This window comes from Dendropsophus ebraccatus, chromosome 14, assembly GCF_027789765.1.
Source record: "Dendropsophus ebraccatus isolate aDenEbr1 chromosome 14, aDenEbr1.pat, whole genome shotgun sequence".
Lineage (NCBI taxonomy): Eukaryota > Metazoa > Chordata > Amphibia > Anura > Hylidae > Dendropsophus > Dendropsophus ebraccatus.
This window is the reverse complement of record NC_091467.1, coordinates 15,263,824-15,283,758: the sequence shown is the minus strand read 5'-3', so window position 1 is coordinate 15,283,758 and position 19,935 is coordinate 15,263,824. Positions and strand designations below refer to the sequence as shown.

Sequence of the window (19,935 nt, the reverse complement as noted above, 5' to 3'; positions counted from 1 at the left end):
AGGTCCTTTACTGGCCTCTCTGCCTGTCAATCATCCCTCCGAGTGCGCTGACAGGTAGAGAGCGGTGACTAGATACAGGTGGGGAGCCGCCCAGATGACTACTACCCCGCTTCTGGCTGTCACGTGCCGGGGGATTAAAGTGCTTTTTTTTCGGGTATACAGCTCCCGCTGCAGCCGCGGCCGGAACGTGCCGCGGCTGCTGCAGGAGCTGTATACAGCGGTTCAGGGAACCATATCAGCCCAATTTGGCTAATTGGTTCCCTTTAAAACCCCAGATTTGTAAAAAATAAGGGTACATTCAGATTACAGTTATGCTCTCTACGGCTTGGATACATTGGAATCCCATAGCCCATCATGCTTTTGGAAGGCACAATCTTAATGTAAATCTTCCCACCATGGGTCCTTGCCTCACTGAAATGGAATGGGCTGGTGGTGGGGGCATGTCCGTTTTTTAGAAGGTCCCTCCCTTCCCAGTGTGATCTCATGGTCCAGGCATTACTGTGAGAAAATCCCTTGAATAGACTGTTCCCATTAAAGATATATGTTTATGTGCTTTACATTGTGAGAACAATGTAGTACAGGAAACACATAACTACATGCATGGGAGACATGGCTCATGGCTGGATTTACACTGTAGTGTGAAGGGTTCTTTATAAGTTGTTTATAACACTTGTGTACAGTATAGAGGTTAATGTGCCTATTATACTGCAGAGAGCCATTTACCTGAGTATGTTTTTTGGGAATGAGGGCAACTATAAGGAATCTCTATGCATGCAAGGACTGTACTGGTCAAATTCAGAGCCATGGTCCCAGTGCTACATAGCTGACCATCATACTGGGAAACATGATGCCACAATGATGGTCAGGATTGGACTATATGTCATATAGCTGTATGTAAGAGCTATGTGGTTTCAAAAGATATTGATGGCAGCAGATCCGAATCGAACCTAATCTTATGAACTGAGATTTGTTACGAAAGTTCGTAACGAGTTTGTAAAATGGCGGCAGCACAATTTATTACACATAGGGGGAGATTTATCAAACATGGTGTAAAGTGAAACTGGCCCAGTTGCCCCTAGCAACCAATCAGATTCCACCTTTCATTCCTCACAGACTCTTTGGAAAATGAAAGGTGGAATCTGATTGGTTGCTAGGGGGAACTGAGCCAGTTTCACTTTACACCATGTTTGATAAATGTCCCCCATAAAGAGCACAAAACCTAACCTGTCTGTGCTCCCCCAGTGTCCTCCTACAGGCCTCCACTGTCTCCAGCCCTCTCTAGCCTGCTCATCCAATTACTGACTGACTGAGACAGGACAGCACCCCAGCCAGTGATTGGCTAAGAGGGCTGTCACTCTTGTTTGCCAGCCAATCACTGGCTGTGGTGCTGTCTCTGTCAGTGATTGGCTGGAGGCGGCTAGAGACAGCAGAGACCCATTGGAGGACATTGGAGGAGTGCGGACAGGTAAGTATTGATGAGCAAATATGCTGCATCGCACTAGAACAGTTAAATCCCTGAAATCAGTTATCTGTTTTAATGTTTCATTTAGAGGAGAACCCCAATGTCTATATTGTATGGTCCTACTTATTGAAGTCGCCTATCAAGTCACCCCATTTTGCAAATGTAGCTGATCAACACTGTTTTAGCTTCTGATGTCATGAATGATGTCACCATTGCAAGTATAATAAACATATGATGTCCCAGTATAAGGGTAATGGAGTGATGTCACAGAAGTAAGGCACCATATAACATCACCCATAGACATCACTGACTTCAGTGAGTTAAAGGGGTTTTCCAGTGCTACAAAAACATGGCCACTTTCTTTCAGAGACAGTACGACTCTTGTCTCCAGTTCAGGTGCGATTTGCAATCAAGCTTCATTCTCTTCAATAGAACTGAGCAGCAAAACCCTGCCCAAGCTGGAGACAAGAGTAACGCTGTCTCTGGAAGAAAGTGGCCATGTTTTTGTAGCGCTGGATAACCCCTTTAAGAGGCAAGCAGCTGGAGTCATCTGGAGTAGTTACGGTTGACCGCTCATGTAGCTGTATATGATGTAATATATGGTTGGTTAAAGGGGTTATGCAGCGTGGGGGCACTTTTTTGGGGGGACCGGGGAGGAGGTGGCTGAAATAAAAGACGTCCACTTACCTCGCCGGTTCCAGCGGCGGGTCCGGCATCACGGCGCTCCGGTGCCCGCTTCCTGGTGTCTGACGCCGCCCGAGACGCTACGTCTCAGGGCCGCTCAGCCACTCAGTGAAGGAGGCGGGATCCGTTTGAAGTCCGCTCGGATCCCGCCTCCTTCACTGAGTGGCTGAGCGGCCCTGAGACGTAGCGTCAAATACCAGGAAGCGGCCGGGAACCGGGCACCGGAGCGCCGTGATGCCGGACCCGCCGCTGGAACCGGGGAGGTAAGTGGACGTCTTTTATTTCAGCCACCTCCTCCCCGTTCCCCTCCAAAAAGTGCCCCCACGCTGGATAACCCCTTTAATTCCAGGATGACAGTCACTTCTTGCTATTAGAAGAGGTCCTCAGTGGAAGACCTCCTTTAGATGTCCATATTTCCTAAAGAGACCTAAACAAGTGGAGTTTCCCTTTAAATATATTCATTATAGGACTTTCAAGGCACCTTATTTCTTTGTGGCTCCTTGAAGAGAATGTAATAGAAAAAAAAGGATATAATAAAATAAATATAAGAAAGGCTGCTCTCTCACTCTGTACTGTCCAGGGGCATTTCTACAGATACTCCATCCTCTTTATTCTTCACAACTGAACCATGGGGCTTTGATCAGTAGATGATGTGAAGGGTAGAGCAGAAATGATGGCATTTTGGTCTGTACGGGAGAGAGATAGGCTTCTCCCTAGAGCAAGATTTCAGCGTGAACTATGAAATATAGAAGAATCATTGCAGTACACATATTACGTAAAGATCAAAAGAGCACATAGATAAAAAACCGCCAACTCTTTTGTCCCATGAAATTTATTAATGACTACTGCTGAGCCTCATTACCGAGCTGGGCGGATTAAGGCTGGATGGCAATGGAGGATTTTCTAGACTTGGGAACCGCTAAAAGGGAAATGTACCCTACTTATAAAAGGAATTAGGATTTCTTTACAGCTGTAGAAATTTTTCAATGGAAGATAACCCTTAAGCTATCTGAAATAGGAGACGGGTTTTCTGGTATTTCTGGCTACATTCGTCATGATTTTGTCCTATATTTAACATGTACATCAGGAAACACGTAGTTAGGGGTCAACTCTCATCCCGAATTGTTGTCTGTTCCTGCAAATTGGTGGGTTTGACCAATATAAATCGGATGTGTCTGGTCAGCTTTATACTAGGGTAAAGAGTCTTTACTAAAGACATATCAGTTAGTATTCAGTGTGGCTCTATATACCATCTGTGGTGGCTTAAAGTGGCTTGCAACCTACTCAAAGTTGGCGTCCTCTTCAGCAGTCCAGGCTGTAATACCATAGACTAAAATCTGTTGCACACTCAGGGGGACATTTATCAACAAAAAAAAGTTGTATTTTTTGATGGAAAATGTCCAGAAGCAAATAAATCTATTCGCAAATGGCCTTTTTGCGAAAAAAAAAAAATGTCGTATCTGGCCATTTTCCACAAGCTTCCTCAGGGGGATGGGGAGGGGGTGTGGAGAAGGTGCTGTGGGGGGTGCGGACCCTGGGTCTGCTTAATTTATCATTTTTCACGCCAAAAAATTATAAGGAAACCTATGCCGGCTCTGGGCTGGCATAAGTTTCCTCAGCGCACAGGATTTCCTGGTGCGCACGGGATTTATGTAGAGGCGCACTGCACTGGCGAAATGTTGGAGATGCGGGGACATTTTTAAGCCTGGCGAAGAAAACGCCGGGCTTAATAAATGTCCCCCTTAGTGTCTTTTCCATTGAGAACCCACACAGATCCCAAATAGAATGGTATATGGGTCCCTTAGGTGGGGAAGGACTATAGCAATGTACTATACCAATGGAATATAGCAATGGAAAATACCAGTAGACTATAGCATAGGACTACAGAAGTGGGCTATACCAATGGAAAATAGCAATGGACTATAGCAATGGAATATGCCTATAGACTTTAGCAGTGCTTCTCAAAGAGGGTGCCTAGGCCTCACCATCTGTGGTGAAAGTCCATTTAAAAGCTGAGAATAATGCTAGGGCTACCTTTCACTCATCTCCCAAGCTCTATACACTAATAATGTCACATCCGCGGCACATACCTCTCGCCGCGCCGCTGCTGCCCCATCTTCTGCTCTGTCCTCCAGCTCCCTGTCAGCCCGAAGGGCGCGTCCCTGTCTCCTAGGGAGCGTGCGCGCCGGCTCTGCTATAACTTAAAGGGTCACTGTGCCTTTAATTGACTGCTGCTCTGCTCTGAGACTCTCCTATAAATTGCAGCCCTGCCCCACCACAGGTGTTGGAGCCTCTGCATGCTTCCTAGTGCGTTCAGGCCTAGCTACCTGTTTGTGCCTATCCTGTGTTCCTGCATTTTGTTTCTGCTACCTGCGGTTCCCTGTATCCAGCTGCCTACCTGCCTGTCTGCCTGCTTGCCTACTGTTCCTGCTACACCTCGTCCACCGTCACTAGCAAGCCAAGCCAGGGGTAGCGACCTGGGGGTTGCCTGCCGCAGCAAGTCCATCCCGCCTTGCGGCGTGCTCTGGTGAAAGCCCCTTAGACTCCGCTCCCTGGTGCGGCTTAAGCCATAGCTAGTGACGGTCCAGTGGATCCACGACTCCAGTCGTTACAAATAAATTAAGTACAAAATAAATTAATAATGTTGTTAAAATGGAGATTTCTGCAAACAGCAAAAAGACTGCAGATCATAGTTATTTTGTGAAAAAGGGCTCCTTAGCTAGGCCTCACCAACAACTAGGGGGCGCCTCACTGGTGAGGACCGCCTCACAGTTTGAGAAGCACTGGACTATAGCATAGGTCTATAGAAATTGAATATTGCAATAGACTGTATAAATGGAATACAGCAATAGACTATAGCAATGGAATATACCAATAGACTATAGCATAGGACTATAGAAATGGAATATAGCAATGGACTATAGCAATAGAATATACCAATAGACTATAGCATAGGACTATAGAAATGGAATATAGCAATAGACTGTATAAATGCAATATAGTAATAGACTATAGCATAGGACTATAGAAATGGAAAATAGCAATGGACTATACCAATGGACTATAGCATAGAACTATAGCAATGGACTATATCTATGCACTATACCAATGGACTATAGTAAGGACTATAGCAATGGGCTATACCAATGGAAAATAGCAATAGACTATACCAATGGACTATATTATTGTATTTTACCAATGCACTATACTAATGGACTATACTAATAAAAAATAACAATGGACTATACCATTGCACTATACCAATGGATTATAGGAATGGGCTATACCAATGCACTATACCAATGAAATACTACAGGAAACTTGTCTCAGCCCTATACTGTGCATAGTAAAACTGTGTCTAATGCTAAAACTGTTAAAAGTATTCACCTCCTTGCATATTTTACTGCGTAAACCCAATGAATTTCAGTGCATTTATTGACTCTTTTATGACACTGATCAATAGAGAATGACCGTCATCTACATTCATTGCCATACTGAACAGAAAATAATTTAGTGCACTATCAATCTATAGGAGAGCCATTGTCAGCAGGGGGTATAGCCTTGGTTCTATGTGCACTGATCTCTGTCAGGTTTAAACATGTGGACACAAAGGGACAGATTTACTATATGAAATGGGGCAGAATTATTACACAGAGTGAAGTGATGTACTGTACAGCAGACCGTCGCGGTCCTTATTGGGATTTTTTAGCCTGTTAAAAGTCCCATTGTGCCTGTCGGCTGATGATCATTTGGTATAGTAGGGCCCTAAGTCTACACTTAAACTGTGTTTAATTTCCGCCAATGTTGTTCCCAAAATTGTTCTAGCTTTGTCTAGTTGAATGTTACCCATGAAGAAACAGCTATTTCTCACTTGGGTTTAGGTCTGGACTTGTTCACTCCAGGACAATAGATCTGCCAGAAGACCAAAAAAAAGCCCTTTTGTAAATTATGGGCTTGGCAGGTATGGCCATTGGTTGTAAGATGTATAGGGCTCTCCTGACCAACCACCGGTGGAAAAAGGAGTCGTTGTGATGGAAAATCACTACCCAGCCCCTTTGTTTTGGGAGAGATAAGCCACGGCCAAAGCTCTCTGGCTGCGGCTTCCCCCTCCCTGTAGAGAATACAGGATTGTTCAGCCTTGCCAAACGATCCTGTAATTGAGCAGGACAGGGAGAGGATGCAAATCGTTCGGCTATCAGTTATTACAGGTGTATGGCCACCTATAGACCCCCATGTTATAACCTGCTCCAGTGCTTCTATCTATCTATCTATCTATCTATCTATTTATCTATCTATCTATCTATCTATCTATCTATCTATCTATCTATCTATCTATCTATCTATCTATCTATCTATCTATCTATCTAATAAGGTTACAGGCCAAAGCCTAAGCTCCATTTTTGAGCAATTCTGAGAAATACATTCCCTGTTTCTATGCTTGTCAAGTACAATGTTGTCATGGAGACTTGTATGGATCCTTACTACCAAACACAACAAATTGTATACGTCTAAAAATATATAACAGTAGTCACTAGGAGACAGGAATAGAGATGAGCGAACCTTAAGTATGCTTGTGTTCGTCTGAACCTGAACGCTCAGCATTTGATTACCAGTGGCTGAAGAATTGGATGCAGACTTAAAGGAGAAGTCTGGCAAAAATGGCTTGACTTCCTGGATAAAATGATGATGTCACTTCCTGGATAAAATGGTGGTCACTTTCTGGATAAAATGGTGATGTCACTTCCTGGGTAAAATGGTGATGTCACAACCCGACTCCCAGAGCTGTGCGGCTGTGGCTGCTGGAGAGGATGATGGCGGAGGGATGCTCAGTGTCCCTCCAGTGCCCTGTGTCCCTCAGTGTCCCCCTGCCATCATCCTCTCCAGCAGCCACAGCCGCAGAGGTCTGGGAGTCGGGTTGTGACATCACCATTTTATCCAGGAAGTGACATCACTATGCTATCCAGGAAGTGACATCACTATGCTATCCAGGAGGTGACATCACCATGTTATCCAGGAAGTGATGCAGTAGTAAGTGCAGGGAAAAAAGCACTATATAAGCATATCCCGTAATAAGTGTATATTGGGGATTTGTATAACTTTTGGGGGGCAATACAATACTTTAATAAAAATTATTAACCCCTAGATGACTTAGGACGTACCGGTACGTCCCGGAAGTCTGTGCCCAGACGACCAAGGACGTACCGGTACGTTCTGAGCTATAAAGCACACTCCGGAGCGGAGCGTGCTTCATAGCTGGTGGGGACCGGCTGCAATGAGTAGCCGGAAGTCTGTGCCCAGACGACCAAGGACGTACCGGTACGTTCTGAGCTATAAAGCACACTCCGGAGCGGAGCGTGCTTCATAGCTGGTGGGGACCGGCTGCAATGAGTAGCCGACACCTCACCTCACAGGCTGCAGCGATCGTGCTGCAGCGTGCCATTAACTCCTTAAACGCTGCATCGTTTATGTGTAAGTGACAGGGGGAGTCACTTACCGATCGGTCCCGATCGTTAAAACGGACTGCCGGAGGTCTCTTACCTTCCTCTGTGCGGTCCGATCAGCGCTCTCAAGTGTACGCTGTTTAGTGCGGTATCTCTCAAGTATACGCAGTTTAGTAGAAGTGATCATAGCCATATTTGACAGACAGTAACCTAGTGCTTTCCTATTAGAATAGCAGGATTATCAGGCAGTATATGACGGTGGTGTCACAAGGCAGCAGTACAATACACACCGCTCCACTGAACATCTCTTCACTATGTGACATATCACTCCGTTTACTACCTGAACTCCCTCTGGCTGTCACTCAGGCTGCCGGCTTCCCCTACAATGATCATAATTGTCTTCATTATCTCCGAAACCCCCTCACATCAGTCACTTCAGTTTACAGTTTAATAACTGAGAAGTGGAACAGGAGATATGTTAAAGCTGTCACCTACTTGTGAGGAGGCCTAGACCGTCAGCGCCATCAGCGCCTCCTACATGTAATTGTCTCTATAAGACGAACCGGTGACTTCATTACATTTCTGTGACTTGTGGTGCCCCAAGAAATAGTAGACAATCTCATATTAAATGTCTATCTTTTTCCCAACCTACTTCTTATGTAACCGTGTACTTTCGGTAAGTCTCCACCTATAACAACACATAACAGAGTAGTATAAATAGCAATTATATCTGACTATTATTAGAATGGAGTTGTATCTGCAGACGCATTGTGGAGTTTCACTTGCAAATTATTAGAAGGGTTGAGTTAACTTGACAGAATGAGGCTAAGCTGGCATCAGTTTCTAGTATTGGTCTGCGCCAACACTTAAAGGGGTTGTCCAGAGAAAGTAATTTTCGCTGGACAACCCCTTTAATATATGGTATGAATTGGCACCTGTTTAGGTGAGCAAGTCCCCTTGTAATATTGTGCATATACTTGTAAGGTGAAGCCATACTTTTTAATAGCTCTCTATTGTAGTTTATAGACAGTGCTCCCTTATATAATGTCCTATATATATATATGTATATATATACTCACCGGCCACTTTATTAGGTACACCTGTCCAACTGCACGTTACCACTTAATTTCTAATCAGCCAATCACATGGCGGCAACTCAGTGCATTTAGGCATGTAGACATGGTCAAGACAATCTCCTGCAGTTCAAACCGAGCATCAGTATGGGGAAGAAAGGTGATTTGAGTGCCTTTGAACGTGGCATGGTTGTTGGTGCCAGAAGGGCTGGTCTGAGTATTTCAGAAACTGCTGATCTACTGGGATTTTCACACACAACCATCTTTAGGGTTTACAGAGAATGGTCCGAAAAAGAAAAAACATCCAGTGAGCGGCAGTTTTGTGGGCGGAAATGCCTTGTTGATGCCAGAGGTCAGAGGAGAATGGGCAGACTGGTTCGAGCTGATAGAAAGGCAACAGTGACTCAAATAGCCAACCGTTACAACCAAGGTAGGCAGAAGAGCATCTCTGAATGCACAGTACCTCCAACTTTGAGGCAGATGGACTACAGCAGAAGAAGACCACCCCTTACTAGCATGGTGTACCTAATAAAGTGGCCGGTAAGTGTATATGTCTCATAGAGCTTATGGACGGGTACAGATCGCTTTAGGTTGCACGGTGTCCTATGCAGTACCTTCTATCTATCTTCTATTTATAGTTCCCAGTTAAAGGGGTACTCCAAAGAAAAACTTTTTTTTAATCAACTGGTTTCAGAAAGTTATTTCGATTTGTAATGTATTTCTATTTAAAAGTACCCCTTTAGTATAACCATGCCAAATAACATTGCCTAAACAACATATACATTTAAATGAATCATGTGCAGATAATTTTTAGTGAATTTGGGCACCATATGTAACATTGGAAGTGCCAGCATTGAGCACCCAGGTAGTCAGGTGCCTCCTTTAATAATGATATGCTCCTGTGTGACAGTACACAAGACAGCCATACAGGGCTGTATATAGCTCTTGCAAGTATCCCTCACATAGAACTATACTCAATCCACTATAATCTAGAGTAATTAGGGAATCTGTCAGAAAAAAAATCACATTCCAAACTGCAGACACTGATAGTTAGCTGTAAGGGCATTGAGACACATGATATCTTTCTTATATCCTTCTATACTTACAGGATGTAGAAAGATACTTTCTCTGGTACAAAGCCCTGAAGTGCTAAGTGGTGGAATTCCTCCTTGTTCCCCCTCCCATCCCCGCACCTGCTTGATTGTCAGCTGAAAGCTGAGCCCTGTTTCCAAATCTTGTCCCTGTGCTGTGTATACAAACTGTGTGCAGGAAACAGAGCTCGGCTTCCAGCTGAACGTCCGTCAACCAGGGATGGTAAGGGGAGTGAGAAGGCATTTTAGTCCTCGGCACTTTAGGCGCATGGAAATACTTCTTTGAAACTTTGGCACCGGACAATAAAAGAGTGTTTCTACTTTAAGGAGGCAGATGTCTTCTCTTGCCCTAACAGCTATTTTGTTTGCCTTTAAAGGAGAACATCAGCAAACTTTAAAAATCCTTTGCTGGCAGAACAGGGTGGGAACATAATAAAGAAGCTATACTTACCTGTCCCTGTTCCCCAGCAGCTGCAGTATCACCACTCACAGTCCCCCACCAGCCTCCTGTAGCTCCTGGTGGGATGACTGAGGCAGGACACTGTTGCAGTCACTAACTGGCCGAGTGGGTAGTTCCTGCCAGGTCATGGTGACACAGGGACTGGAGGAAAACATGACAACGAAGGCAGACAGGATGCTGGTGGTGCTGCGGCTGGGGGACAGGTAAGTATAGCTCCTATTTTTTATGTTCGCCTGAGTTCTCCTTTAAAGTCTCCATACACTTTAGTCTAAAGATGGTTGAGCTCACCGTAGCGATGTGCGGTCGGCGCCCGACAATTATAGATCCAAATCTAAATCAACCTTCAGCCGATGATCGTTGTCATCGGCTGATTGTTGTGTTTATTACACAAAACAATAGGGCCTATTTGGCCGATTATCGTACCCTAAGTCACAGCAGGCGGTTCTGATATTAAAAGTTGAGAGAATACGAGAGCCCTGAAGGTCGAGGTGCCTGCTGGGAGTCTGGCAGCCGGCACACCCCGTCCAGCCTGAGTCTGATGCCCCTACATTGGAGAAAGTTTTGAGTGCCTTAAGAGTTTTACAATCAATAAATGCTGTGGCCAACCTCCGTCCAGCAAAAGTTAATGTTGCCGTGTTTTTATTCAGTTAAGTTTTAGCTGGTCAGCAGGTTTTTTATAGTTGTTTACCTGGCTGCAGTCCCTTTACAGCCCTTCTGCCTCTTATACTACAAACTAGATCAGGGATGGAGAACCTCCGGCCCTCCAGCTGTCGCCAAACTACAATTCCCATCATGCCTGGGCAGCCAAAGCGAAGCCGGAGGTTCCTCATCCATGTACTAGATATAATAAATGACACAAGGTAGAAGGGAGCCATGATAGGGTGATTTCACTGGGACTCTGGAGCTTCAAGTTACAGCTCTGGCTCTTCACCCTTTTCAGAAATTATGCCTGCAGTAGTTTTCACAAGTATCAGTTCCTTAGTCTTATAGATGTTCATGTAACTGCATATACTGATCACGTTGCATACTGGGTGTTTATTACCAGCAGTCTATATGGTACTTTCTGGCCGTTACATTAGACACGATATTCCGATTGTTCTTGTTTTTCTCCCCTCCCTCCGTCCACCATGTGAGTGTCATGTTCATTGTTACATGGTGGACTTGTGCCATTTCTTTGCAATCCCTTCTCTTCCCTCTCCATTCACACAAAGCTGTCTGGCCGGGGTGAACTGTAGCCATGGTTAATAATTATACAATGAATGATGATGGGCGGCATTGATGGCCATTGTAATTTCTTGCCTATCCAGTAATTTTTTAGCATATGGGCCAAATGGTGGCATTACCCTATTATTTTCTCGGCACAGTGTGTCTAATTATATTAGGAGGGGCTAGGGGTCTTTGTGTTATATTGAGGGGATTAGCATACGCCACTTGAGGGGGAAATCAATGCAATCAGTATTCTGCTTAATAGTCTTTGTTGTGTTCTTCAGCTTACGCTAAATAGAGCAGATTATCTTCTGTCGATGCCAGAGGCCAACATGGAGATCAACGGGTTGCAGGTTCTCCGGCAGGAAAGGGCCTGACAATAATGTCTCACCGAGTTAATGTGGAGCGAAGAAAATCCCCTAATGAATGTGTTTAATCCCTTTTCTTCATCTATTCATTGTACAAATCTCCATCAAAACATCCTTGTATGTGAAGGAGAAGGACCATCCTGAGAGCTCTGTAGAAGATGGGTGACAATCTGGACAATGTCCTCCGGCTACAAGTGTCATGTCCAATTGTGTGACTTTGAGAGCTTTGCCAGTCTTAGAAGAAAAGATGTCGGAGACCGCCTGTGTTCTGTCAACATGCTCATTCTCCGTGTTGTGTGAAAAGTTAATGGGCACTGGTCCATGTACATCACCAAGAAGATTGTCATTAGACATGAGCATGCTCGAGTTGGATTGCTTGCCATTTGATTGGCACTGACTGATGAAGTTGGATGCAACACTAAGGAGACCGGTAAAGATGGATGCAGCCATAGGCTGTAGGCCCAGGGTCTAGAGAACTCCTTTAAGGGCCACATTACATTGCCCGATATTTATGATAAGCAAGGACCAATCTGCTACATTGGCATTCGAATACAGAGCCTATTACACAGTTCGACTGTTGTGCAGCAAGGGCTATATATATATATATATATATATATATGATTAGTGATGTCCATGCAACCCTTGAGGTATATAGAAAATAAAAGTTTGTTTACTTACCTCTTTGCACTCCCCGGTGTCCTTCTTGCCTTAACCTGCTGTCAGGAGCCATCACGGAAGCTTCTACACTTGTCTCTGTAGTGACAGGCCACTCAGCCAATCACTGGCCAAAATGGGACAGTGCCACGCCCAGTGATTGGCTGAGTGGCCGGTCACTGCAGTAAAGGAGATGTTCGGCGCCCAACATTTTTTTTAAAGAATTGGGGAGGAGGTGGCTGAACCTAACTACATGCACCTACCTCCCTGGTTCCCGCGATGGGGTCCGCTGCTAGCCCCTCCGGTTCACGGTACCCCGTCTACTTCCTGGTCTGAGCAGGGACCCGGGTCGTGATGTGTCAGCCTCGTTCAGCCACTCATAGCGGCCATAGCAGGACCCCTGGCTGAGTGGGTCTGACACATCACAGGCCTGGGTTCCCACTTAGACCAGGAAGCGGCTGGGGTACTGGGAACTGGAGGGGTCAACAGCGGTCCCCAGCACTGGAGCCAGGAAGGTAGGTGTCTGTAGTTTCAGCCACCTCCTCTTCATCTCTTTTGGAAAAAAAATGTCAGACTCCGGTCATCTCCTGTTTTCACAGGACAATTGTGTCTCCTTTGTGAACTCCCAGTTGCCCAGTTGACATCACAGTTGCACCATAATCTAAAATAATACCATGACTCCCGTCCTTTGTCTATGGCAGGTTAGCTCCTTTACATATTTCATGCCAGCCCTTCATTCAGCTTATAGAGCCAGTCTTGTTACTTATTTATGTCCTTTTCCACTTAAACAGTTGCGGCAGTCTGGCTCTGTGTAATGGGGAAGCATTTGTCTCTTAATGGACGACGTCGCTATTGTATGGCCTGACATTCACAGTGTGGAATTAATGCGATGTGAACAATGTATGGGGTGGGAGTCGTAAGATGCATTTACCAAGCCAGCTGGTACAAGCTTTTAGGAAATTATTGTGCATCGAAAAGTGGAAATGTGCAGAAACATCATTATTCTCCCCCAGAATAGACCTAGTAGAGTTCACGCGCCTCATTCACCTTATATGACCTAATGCGAACTTTAAGAATCCACAAAACTTAACATTGCTTAAATCACTATATATAAGGCATGGGTGTATATATATCACCACATATATCAGCATATATATCACTACACATATCACTATACATATCACCACATATATCACCATACATATCACCAAATTTCACCGCATATATCAGCATACATATCACCACAAATATCACAATATATATCACCAAACATATCACCATACATATAACTATATAACACCACATATATCGCCATGCATATCACCATATATATATATATATATATATATATATCACCACATATATCAACATACATATCACCTTATACATCACCACATATATCACCATTCATAACACATGTATCAGTATACATAACACCCCATATATCACCTTTTATATCACTATACATATCACCATAAATATCACCATATATATCACCATACATTATACCATATATAACCAAATTTCACCACATATATCACCATACATATCAATACATATATCACCAAACATATAACCACATATATCACCATACATATCACCTTATATATCACCATACATATCTCCACATATATCACCACTTATATCACTATACATACATACCTCCCAACTTTTGCAAAGAGCAAAGAGGGACATGTGCGCCGCGGTCCCAATAGCCACGCCCCATAGCGACCCTCCATAGCCACACCCCCATAGCAACCCTCCATAGCCACGCCCCCATAGCAACCCTCCATAGCCACGCCCCTATATCAACCCTCCATAGCCACTCCCCTACAGTCACCACATGCTGCTGACTGAATAGTGCCCTATACAGTATCCAATCCCGCCAAAAATGCCCTATATGGTATCCAATCCCCCATTATAGTGCCCCACATAGTATCCAATCCCCCACATAGTGCCCCACATAGTATCCAATGCCCCCATATAGTGACCAACATAGTATCCAATCCTCACATAGTGCCCCACATAGTATCCAATGCCCCATATAGTGCCCCACATAGTATCCAATGCCCCATATAGTGCCCCACATAGTAGCCATGCCCCCATATAGTGCCCCACATAGTATCCAATCACCCATATAGTGCCCCACATAATAGCCATGCCCCCATATAGTGTCCCACATAGTAGCCAATCCCCATATAGTGTCCCACATAGTAGCCAATCCCCCCATATAGTGCCCCACATAGTAGCCAATCCCCATATAGTGTCCCACATAGTAGCCAATCCCCCCATATAGTGCCCCACATAGTAGCCAATCCCCATATAGTGCCCCACATAATAGCCAAACCCCCATATAGTGCCCCACATAATAGCCAAACCCCCAGAGTGCCCACATAGTAGCCAATGCCCCCATATATGCCCCACATAGTAGCCAATCCCCCATATAGTGCCCACATAGTAGCCAATGCCCCCATATATGCCCCACATAGTAGCCAATCCCCCATATAGTGCCCACATAGTAGCCAATCCCCCATATATGCCCCACATAGTATCCAATGCCGCCATATATGCCCCACATAGTAGCCAATCCCCCATATAGTGCCCACATAGTAGCCAATGCCCCCATATATGCCCCACATAGTAGCCAATCCCCCATATAGTGCCCCACATAGTAGCCAATCCCCCATATATGCCCCACATAGTATCCAATGCCGCCATATATGCCCCACATAGTAGCCAATGCCCCCCATATAGTAGCTAATGCCTCCATATAGTGCCCCACATAGTAGCCAATCCCCCCACATAGTAGCCAATCCCCCCACATAGTAGCCAATCCCCCATATAGTAGCCAATACCCCATATAGCGCCCCACAGAGTAGCCAATACCCCCATTAGTGTGGCCCCAGCGGCAAAAACAATAAATCAGTTACTCACCTGTCCTCCGGTCCCAGCAGCTCCTCTCCCGGCAGAGCGCGCACTCCCGTCATCCTCCGGGGCGGGCAGCGGGGTATACAGACACTGACTGTGCCGGAAGTGATTCATGAGCAGGTCACTTCCGGTACAGTTAGTGACTCTGTACCCCCGCTGCCCGCCCCGGAGGATGACGGGAGTGCGCGTTCTGCCGGGAGAGGAGCTGCTGGGACCGGAGGACAGGTGAGTAACTGATTTATTGTTTTTTTCGCTGGGGCCACTTAAAATGCGGGACACGGGGGGGCCGTTCCGGGACCGCGGGACAGAACCCCGAAAACGGGACTGTCCCGCGAAATCCGGGACGGTTGGGAGGTATGTACATATCACCACTTATAGCACTGTACACTATACATATCAATACATCTATCACTTCATATATAAGCATACATATTACCACATATATAACCATAAATATCTCTCTCTCTCTCTCTCTCTCTCTCTCTCTATATATATATATATATATATATATATAAAACCACATATATCACCATACATATCACCACATATATCACCATACATATAAACACATATATCACCATACATATATACACCTATATCACCATACATATCACCACTTATATCATTATATATATCACTACATATATCACCATACATATCACCTTATATATCACCATACATATCACCACATATATTGCCATACATATAACAACATATATCACTATATATATATATATATATATATATATATATATATATATATATATATCATCATTCATATCACCAGACATATCACCATATATATCACCACTTATATTACCACAGATATCACCACATATATAACCACATATGTCACCATGCATATCACCACGTATATATTTCCATATATCATCACATATATGACCATACATATCACCTTATATATGACCATACATATCACCACATATATCACCATACATATCCCCACATATATCACTATACATATCACTATATATCACCATACATATCACCACATATATAGCCACATATTACCACATATATCACTATACATACTCCCACATATTTCACCATACATATCACTAAATATATCACCATATATATACCACCACTACATATATCACCATACATATCCCCACATATATCTCCACATATATCCCCACATATATCACCATAGCTATCACCATACAAATCACCATATATATCACCATAAATATCACCACATATATCACCATACATATCACAACATATATCAACATACATATCACAACATATATCACCATACATATCACCATACATAACACATCATATATCACCATACTTATCACCATATATAACACCACTTATATCACCACATACATCACCATATACAGTATATCACCAGACATATCACCACTTATGTCGCCACATATATCACCATCCATATCACCACATATATCAACATATATATATAACCACATATCACATTTTATATCACCATACATATCACTACATATATCACCATAAATATCACCACATAAATCACCATACATATTACCACATATATCACTATATACACTCACCGGCCACTTTATTAGGTACACCTGTCCAACTGCACGTTACCACTTAATTTCTAATCAGCCAATCACATGGCGGCAACTCAGTGCATTTAGGCATGTAGACATGGTCAAGACAATCTCCTGCAGTTCAAACCGAGCATCAGTATGGGGAAGTAAGGTGATTTGAGTGCCTTTGAACGTGGCATGGTTGTTGGTGCCAGAAGGGCTGGTCTGAGTATTTCAGAAACTGCTGATCTACTGGGATTTTCACGCACAACCATCTCTAGGGTTTACAGAGAATGGTCCGAAAAAGAAAAAACATCCAGTGAGCGGCAGTTCTGTGGGCGGAAATGCCTTGTTGATGCCAGAGGAGAATGGGCAGACTGGTTCGAGCTGATAGAAAGGCAACAGTGACTCAAATAGCCAACCGTTACAACCAAGGTAGGCAGAGAAGCATTTCTGAACGCACAGTACCTCCAACTTTGAGGCAGATGGGCTACAGCAGCAGAAGACCACACCGGGTGCTACTCCTTTCAGCTAAGAACAGGAAACTGAGGCTACAATTTGCACAAGCTCATCAAAATTGGACAGTAGAAGATTGGAAAAACGTTGCCTGGTCTGATGAGTCTCGATTTCTGCTGCGACATTCGGATGGTAGGGTCAGAATTTGGCGTCAACAACATGAAAGCATGGATCCATCCTGCCTTTTATCAACGGTTCAGGCTGGTGGTGTCATGGTGGGGGGAATATTTTCTTGGCACTCTTTGGGCCCCTTGGTACCAATTGAGCATCGTTGCAACGACACAGCAACAGAGTATTGTTGCTGACCATGTCCATCCCTTTATGACCACAATGTACCCAACATCTGATGGCTACTTTCAGCAGGATAATGCGCCATGTCATAAAGCTAGAATCATATCAGACTGGTTTCTTGAACATGACAATGAGTTCACTGTACTCCAATGACCTCCACAGTCACCAGATCTCCATCCAATAGAGCATCTTTGGGATGTGGTGGAAAGGGAGATTGGCATCATGGATGTGCAGCCGACAAATCTGCGGCAACTGTGTGATGCCATCATGTCAATATGGACCAAAATCTCTGAGGAAGCTTCCAGCACCTTGTTGTATCTATGTCACCAAGAATTGAGGCAGTTCTGAAGGCAAAAGGGGGTCCAACCCGTTACTAGCATTGTGTACCTAATAAAGTGGCCGGTGAGTGTATATAACCACATATATCAAATTATATATAACCATACATATAACCACATATCTGACCATACATATCACCACATATATCACCATACATATCACCATATATATCACCACTTATATCACCACATATATCACCATATATATCACCATACATATCACCACTTATTTCGCCACATATATCACCATACATTTCACCATCCATATCACCACATATATCAACATACATATCACCACATATATCAACATATATATAACCACATATCACATTTTATATCACCATACATATCACTACATATAACACCATAAATATCACCCCATAAATCACCATACAAATTACCACATATATCACTATATATATCACCACATATATCAAATTATATCTCACCATACAAATAACCAGATATCTGACCATACATATCACCACATATATCACCATACATATCACCTTATACATCACCATAAATATCACCACATATATCACCATACATATCACAACATATATCAACATACTTATCACCATATATATCACCACTTATATCACCATATATATCACCACTTATATCACCACATACATCACCATATATATCACCACTTACATCACCATATATATCACCATACATATCACCACTTATGTTGCCACATATATCACCATACATTTCACCATCCATATCACCACATATATCACCATCCATATCACCACATATATTAACATATATATAACCACATATCACATTTTATATCACCATACATATCACTACGTATATCACCATAAATATCACCACATAAATCACCATACATAATACCACATATATCACTATATATATCACCACATATATCAAATTATATATCACCATACATATAACCACATATCTCACCATACATATCACCACATATATCACCATACATATCACCTTATACATCACCACATATATCACCATTCATAACACCACATGTATCAGTATACATATCACCCCATATATCACCTTATATATCACTATACATATCACCATAAATAACACCATATATATCATGATACATATCAACATATATAACCACATTTCACCCTATATATAATCATACATATCACTACATATATCACCAAACATATAACCACATACATCACCATTCATAACACCACATGTATCAGTATACAAATCACCACATATATCACCTTATATATCACTCTTCATATCACCATAAATATCACCATATATATCACCATACATATCACCATATTTAACCACATTTCACCACATATAAATACCACCACATATATCATTATACATATCACTACATATATCACCAAACATATAACCACATATATCACCATACATATCACCATATATCTCACCACATATCTCACCATATATATCACCATTTATATCTCCACGTATATCACTATACATATCACCACTTATAGCACTGTACACTATACATATCAATACATATATCACCCCATATATAAGCATACATATCACCACATATATAACCATAAATATCACTACATATATATATATAACCACATATATCACCATACATATCCCCACATACACTCACCTGCCACTTTCTTAGGTACACCATGCTAGTAACAGGTTGGACCCCCTTTTGCCTTCAGAACTGCCTCAATTCTTCGTGGCATAGATTCAACAAGGTGCGTGAAGCATTCCTCAGAGATTTTGGTCCATATTGACATGATGACATCACACAGTTGCCGCAGATTTGTCGGCTGCACATCCATGATGCGAATCTCCCGTTCCACCACATCCCAAAGATGCTCTATTGGATTGAGATCTGGTGACTGTGGAGGCCATTGGAGTA

At 43.3% G+C, this 19,935-nt stretch overlaps 1 pseudogene; it reads left to right on the top strand.

The window, feature by feature from the left end:
- The window catches only part of LOC138772585 (catenin alpha-1 pseudogene), a 719,716-nt pseudogene that overhangs the window by 389,170 nt on the left and 310,611 nt on the right, over positions 1-19,935 (top strand).